Here is a 13,367-nt window from a genome sequence, read left to right as displayed (position 1 = left end):
ATATGGTCTAAAAGTTACGATAGGTTTTAATCCTTCCCTGTAGACGCTTTCCGAAAGCTATTAGATAAAAGTTGTCCAGATTTTTTTTTTTTTTTTTTTTTTTTTTTTTGCGTATAAATGAACTTGGTTAAATTATCTAACAGTGTGATCGCTAAGGAATCGTACAGGTGGTTAAAAGATAACACGAAAATTATTTTCGTGTTATCTTTTATCTCGCCATAAATTATTTTTAATCCTTGTTGTTTTATACTACATTAAAGTTTGAATAAAAAAGACGATGATACTTTTGATATACCCTTAGGTTTATAGTGTATAAATAAGTTTCAGTTCAAAGTCGAAATTAGTTGCGCAAACATTCTAAGATATAGTGTTGTTCCATCAAATTTGCTCTTTTTTATCTTGCAAGGCACGCCATGGAATATTAAATTAAACGTGCATTTGCAGTAAGTACATTTGGTGTGTATTACGTGAAAAAAAATTGGTGCCATTAGTGACATGTTTATCTGCAGCAAGTTTTTTTCAAATTATTAAAAAAGTAAATTAAATAATAAATGCATTCATCGAAGCGATGGGAACAATAAGATAGATTATGATTTTTCTTAGTATTAGTACATCAATATTTTAAAAGTTTATTACCATTACAGAATTTGATTGTTATCTTTGTCTGTTTTATTAGTGTTGTTGCAATAACGTGAACAAGAATCACATAATTGAATTTTTTTAACATGCATTTTGTTTTTCTCAAAGTATTTTCAATTTGGTAACTAATCTCAATAACACGACCAGTGGTTGTATAGTCAAAAATACGTTGAAGTACTTATAATGTATGGGCAAATAGATATTAAAGATATTTCAACCAATAATAACTTTGAGACACCAGCTAGTAATATCCTACGCAAATAACGTTATCCAATTTCAATACATTCAATTCAAAAATACGTTGAAGTACTTATAATGGATGGGCAATTATAAATTAAAGGTATTTCAACCAATAATAACTTTGAGACACCAGCTAGTAATATCCTACGCAAATAATGTTATCCAATTTCAATCAATGTTCATATGGTCAAGAATACGTTGAAATACCAATAATAAATTGGTAGTCACTATCAGAATTAATATGGGGCCACCCTTCTTTCATGGGATGATCCTTCTTTCTAAATATTAATATTATGTAGGTTAAAGAATTTCTTAGAATTGCTAATTTTTATTTTTCCTGCTTACAATCCATTTTGATTATTTTATATTAATTTAATGAAATGAAATGTTTACACGAATAAACAAATCGCAGTTTTATAACGATTAATTCAAATATTCTGAAAAGAACTACAACAGAGGGAAAGTTCAGAACTTAGTCAATGAACAGTGAGTTGACCAATCGCAGAAAACAGCCATGTGTGCATTAAACCACGACCCCCGTTAGACAAGGCCGGAAAACTTACGTCACAGAAAGTAATGACGTCGCTCCGAGAGGTTACACGAGTGGGTGCGAATTGGGGGACCGAGGGAGGAATTTCACCCTCTTCAAGTTTACTTATGAGAAACGAACTCTTTTCCTCCCACGCCATGTTTTAGCCAGTGGCCCTTCTGTGTTTGAGTAGACAGGAAGCGCCTTTTTTGCAAGAAAAATCATTTGGATTACTAAAAATAAGGAATAGAAATGCCTTTGATCTGTTGTGTTCCAAACTGTAATGGAAATTACAGGAATGGCCCAAGAGTAAGTGTTTTTGCCTTTCCTAAAAATGAAGAGCTTAAAAAGAAATGGTTAAGTGCCATACATCGTGAAGGATTTTATCCGACGCAGCGTAGTAGGGTAAGCTTATTTAATTATTTTAAACTAATGCTTAATGTTTCTAAATGAAAAATCATTTATTCTCACATTAGAAATTTAACAGCTCAGTAATATCCATTATTCGTGATTTTAATCAAGTGCATTATGAAAAGAATTATTTTATAAAATGCTGTAATACAGGTAATAATGTCTGTAATTATTGTCAATAATAATTATAATATTTGCCGTAATTATGTTTACATGCTTTATTTACTATTATATCTATAATTACGTTTATATAGGTAAATTTTATTATATAACATAACGATAAAAGCATGAGAGTAAACAATAATAATTATATGTTGTTTTATGTTGTATATTTGTTACTGTATTTAAGTTAAACATTAAAGGAAGTCAATATTTACGAATAATTTCCTTTACTGTAAGTCTGTGAATTACATTTAAAAAAATGATATTGAAAGAGAAACTAGTCTATTTGATTCGAAGTCAGGAAAATTATTAAGTGCCCCTCTTAAATATCCGAGACTAGTGATTGGAGCAATTCCATATATTTATCATGCAATAACCTTTCATTTCGTGGAAACCATGAAAATAATAGAAACTCCTAATAATAGAAATTTTTGTATGTTTAATCGAATAATTCAGTAAATACAAACTGTACTAATAAATCATATAAACAGAATTAAAAATTCGAAAATTAGAATTGGGCATCATTTAGCACTGCGATCAAATGAACAAAATATTCATGCATTATGAAATGAAATCCTTAGCAAAATTAAAGTCTATTCAAAATCATCCAAGTACAGCAGCAACCAAATGGAATATAATCTTGATTTTCCCCATTAAGAACAAACGCACTTGTCATTATTAGGTATGAAAATATTGAAGAGAAAAGATTAAATATAAATGCGTCGTTTATAGGGGTTATTAAAGTAATCATTGTGACTGGAGAAGGATTAGCAAAACCTCTGTTGAAAAGATTAAGTGAGCTGGATTTAAATATTATGAATTGTAGAGGATAGGCGTAAGGCAAAGATAGCAACACGAAACGGAAGCACAAAGTTTTGCAATTTAGAATAGTTGCTCTAAATCCACATGCAATTTATATGTCTTGCACATCATACTTTTTAAATTTATTAATTTGTGATACCATTTCCAGCAGTATATATTGTAATTTTTTTTTTTTTTTTTGGATATTACAACTTCTATATGCTTTTTATACCCTTTGGGAAGCCAGAATGAATTCAGTTAAAGCAATGTATACACAGTTTGAAAAAATTTGTAATGTCCTAGAAGAATTTATTTTTTTTTGAATAGAATACTGTTTCGTGAAATATTGTTTTTATTGCTTTCTTGGAGTTGACGCCACGGCAAATATTCATAAAACCATTATTGTATGGAATTGTTTTGAAATTAATCAACAAAAGCATTGCAAATGTATTTTTTATATTATAATTTAAAAATTTATGTACCATATATGAAGAAGAAATTTTGAAATTTTCTAATCAAAAATATTTTGCAACAGATATAATTTTTAATGATGTAGTGAATGAAGAAAATAGTTTTAAATCTAAGGGAGATACACCTACTGGGAAACCTGCCCTGCACTTAATGCAAAAAAGGTAATGCATACCAAGCACCGTACCTCCAGGGTGATGTGGAAAGCGGCTGCATTTTAATTATTAATGAATTCTACAATATATGTGTGTTGAATTGCATGATATGGAAGTATATGAAATGATATTAACAAGTGAAAAGTAATTTCTCTTCACTCTCTAGCGCGCAGAGACTTGACGTTAAGGGAATGGAGTGTGCCTTTTCGTCGTGACGTCACGGAAACCCGCAGAGGCCTTGTCTATCGGGGGTTGTGATTAAACAGACAGTTAAATCTACGATAACGAATGTTTACAAAATATTTTCATCCATTTTCTTTGAAAATAATAGGTTCCAAATATGACGAATTTATCATTGAGAATTTTTCTGCCTCAACGATTTTTAAACCAGAGGCTCCACATAATAGCCCACTAACTTAAATATGACTTTTTTTATTTATATAACTTTATTATTAGTTATCATAAAAACTTATATTACATTCACAACATTTAAGAAATAATTATTATAAAATTATCGCAGTGTTTGTCGACAGATCAAAACTGGCGTAGACACTCGAACAGAAGTCTTCGATAAACAATGGTTTTTGGTGCCACATTTGGCCGCTCCATTAACAAATATGAAATTATATAGAAGATCATGACTAAATATAAATTATATGAAATTATATAAAAGAATAAACATGGACACATTGCTATGAATTTTAAAGGAATTTCTATTACAGTTTTCATTTTAAAATGAGAGTGAATATATAAGTCCTATTAGTCTTCAAAAGTTTACAAATAGGCTGAAATAGGCAAGTATTTAAGAGATATGCCACCCATTTGGTACTCCGTCTTGGCGCAGGGATTACTGTAATGATGCATTTATTTTTAAAGCTAGACGATAGAACAAATTTAGAATTTTCTTCAAAAATGAGTTCGTTTAAAGTAAGTATGGTTTCATTTCCTCTAGGTGATTATTTTGAAAGCGGAATAGGGTTATCGCGTTGAGCTTTCAAACTGTGGAGTTTCCGGTGAATATTGTCAGCTGGGTGATATTTTAGTTGCAGTCGTTTAGAGATAAGTTACAAAGCATGATTCCTTCAAAAATTCATTGCGCATGTAATTGCAATACACTTTACATTTGTCATTGGGAATCAAACCTATAAGAAATCGTTTGATTTTTCGACTCACAAAGTATTGGATACGAAGTAGTCTTTTACAAATATTATAAAGATTTATAATTAATTAGATCAGAATTTACAATAAATTTTAAGTGCTGTTATTTTTTTTTTTTTTCCAGATGCTCTGAAAGAAACGTTTGTATATTCTTTCCAAGTGTCTTTATAAAATAATGAAAAAATTGCTTTGCTTATTGCCCTCATTACATTACTATTTTAGACAAGTAGGCGTTTTTTTAGTATTTATTATAACAAGTTTGAGCTTAACTTAACAAGATATGGTGAAGGGGAAATTTATTTATTCTTCATAATACTATATACAGTAATCAACGAATTGACTGAAATGAAAATACAATATCTTTTGGGTAAACTATAGCTCAATAGAATCCATTACTTTTTTTTTAATAAATGAATACAATGAATTAATGAATATAATGGCGAAGTGAAAGGAAAAAATTATATATGTGTTCCTAACGACAAATACTTTTAGGGAAAGAAGTAATAAGAAAACAAAAAAAAAAGTTTTTGAATTTATTCCAAACATATTTATTGTTGTTGTTGTTATAATGACACTTGCCATGGACAAGCTTTCTGACAAAGTCAGCGATTTTAAGCCAAGGGAGTGTGTCTTGGTTTAGTAGCGCTAGCTAGGGCCAAGAGTAAGTCTTAGCTACTCACGCATCACATTCGCTTGCACAACCCCTTTTTACAGGGGGGCATATTCACACATCTCACAGATAAAACTGATGAAGAACAACCACGCCCGAACCGGGACTCGGACCCAGGACGCCCAGGTCACGGGAAAGAAGCGCTACCTCTATGCCAGGACGCCGGCAAACATATTTATACAAATAGGAAGTAGAAGTGTGAAAAAATATATTGCCCCAATGTAATTTTCTTCAGTTATGTCCAATAGCGTAGAGAAGTAAGTGCCGCCTGGTGGATAAATCACCCCCCATCTGTTACCAATGGTTTAGGAAATATAAATAGTTCCAAGGATGTGGTGTTATTTTTTAACACAATCATCATACTTGGCTTTAAGAAATGATATTGACGGTCAAGCGTTTGGTCTCCATGACATCCGCTAAGACTGATGGTCAAGGTATCTTTATCTCCTTAACCCTACTTCGCTACTGATTATGTAACTAATTTTCATTTTTAGATAGATTATTTCCATAAAATTTTTAATTCTTTTTTCTAATGCAATATTCAAATAGACAAAGGATTCAATTGGTAAATCCATGTTGACAAAATGTCTATCAAACTTGAAATATTTGTCACTACATGAATCTGGAGATTATTTAGTGTGAAACAACTACTTTCTACTAAATATTTTGTTCACAAGTATGGTTTTAAAAATTTCACGTCAAATAACAACAAAAGTAAAATAATGGACACTCTTGCATCTGAGCATCCCGTTCCCACAATAAGAATTTCAAGCTCAATTTGACTCCTTTGAAAAGCTTCCATGCCGGCGTGCCCCGCATATTTCCCACCCGATTATGCAACTTTTCCAAGACCCTCGCGTCATTAAAAATATTAAAACCTTATATACAGGACATCCATAAACCTTTCAATTCACGCCCCTTCATTTTACACTGCTTTATGGGGATCGAGCCCACAGCACAAAAAGCTTTTCTTCCTTTATTTACGCTTCAACCTATAACTCAGCAGCTCCGGATCACTCAATAGGGTGAGAGCCACCCGAGTCTTGAAGAAAGCTGAAGCCGGGCTATACTTCAAAAGCCCATAAACTGTTCTCCCAAAAAGAAAAGAAAACTACAGGGAACGCTTCTAAGGCAAAAACGTCATATAGATATACATCCTTTATAATATATGTGTGTGTGTATACATGCACATATAAAAGAAGAGGCACTTTTAATAGTATCGTAGGAAACCATAAAGCGGCAACCTTAAAAGGGGGTGGTGCGACATAACGACTTAGTTTACGAGGTCTGCGTTGACATTAAATGACCATAAATTAGCGATTATTGCACAACGAGCCGCTTTAATCTCGTGTAAAATGATCGCAAGGCCCATGCAGTCGGTAGTGCTGTTTATCAAAGTTACAGCGAGCCTCGACCCCAGTCACCTGCTGCTGTTGCTGCTTTTCTTCGGCGGAGTTAAAATTTTAAAACTCTTTGGGAAGGAGATCGCCATCTTATTGTGCGGAGCGATCTAGTTAGTCTCGCCCGATTGAATGAGAGGTGCTGCTCGGGGTGGGTTGCTAAGAGCAGATAAGTTTTAGTGCGTTTGAAGAGAGGGGTTGACTGCTCAAAATTCCCTCTGAAATTTATAGACTTTTAATGGCACTGGCGGTGGGATGTTGTTAAAGTAGAAACTTAATAAATTCAGTTGGATATTTTGATGGGAAGAATACTTAAGGATAGGTTTTGAGTGATGAGATTTTTAGGATAAAGCGTAAGATGTATGAAGTAACACTATACACAGGGTGTTTCATTATTGCGTTTACACATTTCCAGATGTTTGGGAAAGAGCTATCTTGAATCCAGATGGTATTGAAGAATTCACACATTGCAATATCAAAAACGATAAAGTTTCCAGCAAATCCTGATTCGATACAGTCTAGGAACACTTAAGAGGTCCATACCACGTTAATGAATTAGATAACAGAAGTTTTTTTTTATTTCTTTTATATGTGCAAATATGTACACAGGGATTATATAGAGCGAAAAAAATATATACATGACGCTTTTGCCTTTGAAAAATTCCCTGTGGTGAACGAGATTTGCACTTTCGAGATCCCATGATCTTCTGCTCTAGACACGATTTCATAGAAGATTCGAATCCAGTCGCCTGTTGTTGTTGGTTTGCTTCAAACGAGTTAAAAAATTAAAAAGCTTTGGGAAGGAAAGGGTCATCTTACTGTGTGAAATTATCTGTCAAGATTCAGCGGACTGAATAGAAAGGAACTGCCTATTTACTACACGCAATAAGTTAAGGAGAAATAAGTTTTAATGCATTCAGAAAGGATATGATTGTTTAAAATTGCCTTTGAAATTTATGAATTTTCAATGGCACTGGTGTTGAGATGTAGTAAAAGAAGAAATTTAATAAATTCAGTTTACTATTTTGATGGAGAGAAATCGTAAAGTCAAGTATTGAGATAAGGGATTCTTATGGCAAAAAATAAGAAATATGAACTATCACAATAGGCATGGTTTTTCACTGACACTTGAATATATTTCTGCGGAAAGTGGAATGTTCAAAGATAAATTATTTCAAACCGAAAAATGGTCTTTAAATCGTGGATGGTGTTGGATGATGCTGATGGTTCAAAAGCAACTGCAACACATTTGTCCAGAGACACTTGAGAAATCCATATTTCAAATCTAAATAGGATTGCAGTAATCTCTTATCAGTTTAGTTATATTAACGTCCCGTTGCAAAGCAACACTAGGGCTATTTTGGGACGGACCTCGTCATTTTGAACCGCGGTCAGATGACGAGGACGACACCTGAGCTGGCACCCCGTCTCCACACCACACCAACGAGAGGACATTTGGCATGACGGATTTAACATGCAACAGACCCCCTTACACGACGGTTCTTCGGTGAAATCGGGTCTCGAACTTAAAACCCTACGGCTCCAAAGCCGAGACCTTACCACCAGGCCACCGCGACCTGATCTCTTATCAGAATCCCAGCGCTGGAACTGGAGAGTCGTTAGCCGCGATTCGATGTAAAATGAATGGTGTATAGAGATCTGGAGAAATTTTTCTTTATGGTAACTAGTATGGTTCCTGAGCTAGCTTCGTGTAGTTCTGGTTTTTATAGTTTTCACTTCAGCTGTAGTTTGTTTCGCCTTATGAATCAAAAGAAACGGGTCAGCATTACAAAGGACGCTAATAATTTTTTTAAACAAATTGGTTCAAACAAATAAACCAATCAAACAGTAATATTGAGTTGAATGGTGTATGAGTATTATCCTCTTTATGCAGCTAGCGAATGATGGAATAACTCTCAATATATCGTAACAAATAACTTTTATAATTAAAAAAATTGATTATTATAATCAATGAAAATTGTGCTGGTCCAATTAGAAATCTCAAAAACTCCTCGAGGTCCATGTTATTTTTTTATGAAATAGACCTTAACCTTCTTAGCAGGTGGACTAATTGGGTTATAGCTCAGTCCAAAGGCACTTAAATAATTTCAAGATCAAGCGTAATCCAATGGTAGCAGGAAGACGATTATATTAACATTTAATTGTTTATAATTTAAGTTTCATTATAATTATTTATATTAATTTTGAATGAAATAAATTATTTAATAGTAAACTTTAATATGATAACATACATTAAAATATGATTTTCATCTGCAACTCAATAGCCATCGATTTTGAAATATTACATAAACATATATCTAAAATAAAAAAAATTAAAAAACCTAAAAACATATCAGTAAGAAAATCCCTGACTATGCACGTGTGGTGAAAGCTTTTAAGTCAGTTGACAGGTATGCTACCCAAGCAATTGCTTTTGTATCGTGGTCATGTTACTGGGCTGCGAACCACAAGGTCCCAGATTCTATCATCGTTCATTCCAATCCGCCACACACGTTATAGAATTACCTAAATTATCAATGATAAAGTAAATACCTATAAGCTGACAATGTTGTAACAGGGGCAATTGGCACTTGGAGAATAGTATTGTTCATCATCAAATCACACTCAAAAAATGGCATAAAACACATTAATGTTTTCTCTCCATAGCGCCGGACATTAATATTCTCTCCCCTTACATACCGGTCGCTATGCCACTATACGCTGATGGCTTAAGTCATAATAATCCATCAAAGCAATTTTAAAGTTAAATAAATAATTTTGAAATAAAATAGTCACTTAATGTGCTTCATTAATTTAAATATTAAGAATATTATTTTATTTAATAAATATGTAGAATAAAAGAAAAAAAATCCTTTTTATAATATAATCGGAAAAATGAATCATGTTTATGATCTGAATGATGGAATACGAAATGTAAAAAACTGCTATTTTTGAATGATGCCAATTTTTAAGATTGTAAACTATTAATCTCAAAACAGACATTATTATTATTTGTTTTTTAATTATTTAAATAAGTGAATAATTTCGCTAGGCCATAAATGCTCAAATTCCTAACTGCGATTCTCTTTGGGCGCACAAATAACTTAAACCCAGGTTGAACAAATTTGCTAAGACGAGCCTGAACATACAAACATTGTGAAAAGGGATTAATCTTAAAATGAAATTCCAGTTTCTATAAAAGAGTTACAATTATGGAATTTCCATTCCTGCTTTAACCGAAAGCCTTCGAAAAAATATATTTCTTGTTTTGACTGCTGTATCATTGCTTCTCTAGAAAGACTACGTATTCAAAGAATTACCTAACTAATTCTAAGATTATCATTTATCTGATTAGATAAAATCTCCTCATTGCAACTTCACATCTCATATCTAAATGAAGCATCCTTCTTCTAACGTTATATCTTTAAAATCTCTCCTAAAAGAATTTCTCATCAATTTTTATAACTATAATAAATTCATGGGCTATTGTATATTTACTTTAATAGCATTCCTTTTTATCCGTAAACCACCCGCATCCATCTTATATCTTCTTCTTCTAAACGAAAATTTCATTTTGCCATCGCCAACCAATGCGGCAGTCGTTAATCATATCGCAAATCCCTTTTTAGATAATATCTTTATAGGCAATACGAATCCATCAACAGGTGATTTCTGGCACCACCTTCTCATTTGTTAACTCACCCGGATATATATCTTTTCAAGGCATCCGATACCACCGCCAACTTTTAGAAAAAAATTAGTTGAATTGAACTTGAATTAGAGACCAGTTTTGAAGGTCTCAATTTTGAAATGAACAACGAAATTTTAAACTCTGGATAATGAAAATAGCAGGTGAGTTTGTATCTCTTTGTCAAATATTTCTTATCAAATCTGCTGAAAGATGTTTGATGTATAACGAATTTAACCTAAATCAAATGGATTCGGGTCTCAGGGGTGTTTGTGGGACCCCAAAAAATCCCCGGAAACTTTTACGGACTTACTACCGGCATTTTAGAGTTTCGAGAAGGGGGGGGGGGAGAAATGAAAAATTACAATTATGAAGTACTAAATGACCTAATTATAAAAGTTCAATGAATTACTTTTTTTTTGCAAAATTAATAGCCATAAATTTTCAAACATATAAACTACTACATTTTATGCAAATATTTTAAATTACCTGAATTAATTCTTTTAAAAAAATTATCTAATTTCTGCTTCTTTTTTTTTTATTTTCTGATGTTTGTGGGCTTGTCTTTCTTTTGTGGTGAACTTCATAATTGCAGGAAGGTTGACTTTTATTTTCCTCATTTACAGTTGAAGAAATTTCCTCGAGAACTGCACATGCAGAGGTAGAAGCAGTTTGCTTTTCTGCTAATGTAGAAGGTTTTTCAGAGACTTTTATAGGTGACTCATCTGAAATACATGTTTTTAAGTCCTCTTGATATGTTTTCCAACTTCTGTTCATATTCAGTAAGAGATCTTTGTGAATTGGATCAGTCATTGGATTTTTTGAGCCATATTTTTCACTTGAGGTTTCTTTAGAAGCCATTAAATCATATTTAATAGTCTGCACTGCATCTAGGGAATCAATCTTAAGAGAGGTTCTATAGTCAGTGACAAGTGTATCCATTAAGTTGAATGAACTTTCCACTAATGGGCTATGGAAGCAGCTAAGGCAGGCTTTGACCAATTTAGCCAATGTAGGATACTTATAATCATTTGTGAAATCATCTTTTAAATTAAAAACTTTAGACCAATATTTATCAATTGTACACTTGACTTGATTTCCACTTTCATCAGATGTGTAGAGCATTTCTTTGGTGATATCAATATCACTCTGGTATAACCTTATTTCAGCTTCTACTTTTGACTTTTCATTATCACTAAAAATATGGGACATAAAAGATGATAATTTTTCAAAAGCTAATATTGTACTGGTTTTACCTCTTAGCTCTGGATCTAATGCTGTAAAACTAATTAGATATGAATTTTTAAGGGGTAATTTCTGTTTCATATGCTGAAATTTCAAAGTGAAATTCTCTTGCGTACATAAATAAAAAAATATTTCAATAAGCGAAACGAAAAATTTACACGTGCATCAATAAATGAAACGAAAATTTTACACAGCAGAGAAAAAAAAGTTGCGAAGCGATCAATAACAAATAGCTAATACAGCGAAAAATCCCCCTTCTCTACTTATTGGCGCCACGCCAGGAGAGATAAGACCTTTGAACCCAGAGTCACGTTATCGCACACTGGTTGAACGAAGTCTCTCCCTTTTTTTTTCTGCCGCGCCTACTTGCCGAAAAGAATCCAGAAGAGAATGTCCGAGAACCGGGGGAATGAGTCATAACTCGCAATAAGGAAAGAACAAAAAAGAAGTTTTTTCCCGCTTTTCACGCATTATCACTGCCTTTGGAGAAAGAAAGGAAAAGTTTTCACCACACACACTGACCTTGCGTTTTCTGCTTTCAAAGCAAACAAAATTACCCAGATCAAAATAAATAATTCATTATTATTCCTACTTCCTTTTGAACGACGATCCCCGGAATTTCCGGGTATCGAAGTTCAAAATCCCCGGAATTCCGGGGTTTCCCCGGAGCACAAACACCCCTGGGGTCTAGAATTCGGAACCGTCCAGGTTCTAGACCCAAAGTCAAGACTCTACCATCAAATGAGCGATCCCCCCCCCCCCAAAAAAAGACAAAATTGCACCATTTCTAATTCTGAGAGCAACAAATACAAACTGTCTTAAACAGAACAACAATATGTTCTTTTTACCTCTTTTGCACGTGAGTTGGTACGGGTGCTGTACACAAAAGCGTCAGATTTCAAATGTTCTTTTTACCTCTTTTGCACGTGTTCTAATTCTGGGAGCAACAAATACAAACTGTCTTAAACAGAACAACAATATGTTCTTTTTACCTCTTTTGAACGTCAGTTGGTACGGGTGCTGTACACAAAAGTGTCAGATTTCAAATGCACTCGTGGCGACTAACTTTATGAAACGGAGATCATTCCATAAATAATGGCACCCTTATCCCCTTTTATCACAGTACATGTGATGATGTGTGATTCATAATAATGAGGAATTGAAGGAATAAGTGATCTTCATGTATCTTTCGTATTATCATGTAAATGATTTCATCATATCCCATCAATTGATGGAATAATTTGATTTTATACTAACAAGGATATACAAGAATTGTTGATTTCATGATTGATCTTACGGTACGACAGATCTGTACAAATTTAAAAAGAGCAACCAGCTGTCTTATTTTTCATGGCTGAATTCCAATGCCAATAGTGAGTGTGGAGCTTCATGAAAGTAATGAAAAAATTAATAAGCGCTCTTTGTTAACTGTGTTTGCCTTAGATTTTCTGATCAACTTTTAGACGGCCTTATGACTCCCATAAATTCATATCTGATACATATTTGCTTTAATAGCCTCCCTTCCTTCTCCGAAACCACCCCCATCCATCACTCAGGCGCACTGGTCCCTCATCATCCCCTCATCGTTCTCCAAAACGAAAATTTTCACTTTGCCAACACCAGTGCTGGCGTTGTTAATCTTGTTGCAAATCCCGCACCAGATAAGATCTTTATAGGCATTACGAATCCATCAACGGGCGATTTCTGGCACCACCTTCTCATTAGTTAGCGCACCCTGATTTTCTTTTCAAGTCGACCGACACCACTCGATCAAGGAACCCCCATCTTTTCGAAAATGGAG

Source organism: Argiope bruennichi, chromosome 8 (genome assembly GCF_947563725.1).
Source record: "Argiope bruennichi chromosome 8, qqArgBrue1.1, whole genome shotgun sequence".
In the NCBI taxonomy this organism is placed as follows: Eukaryota; Metazoa; Arthropoda; class Arachnida; order Araneae; family Araneidae; genus Argiope; species Argiope bruennichi.
Note: the sequence above shows the minus strand (reverse complement) of the source record.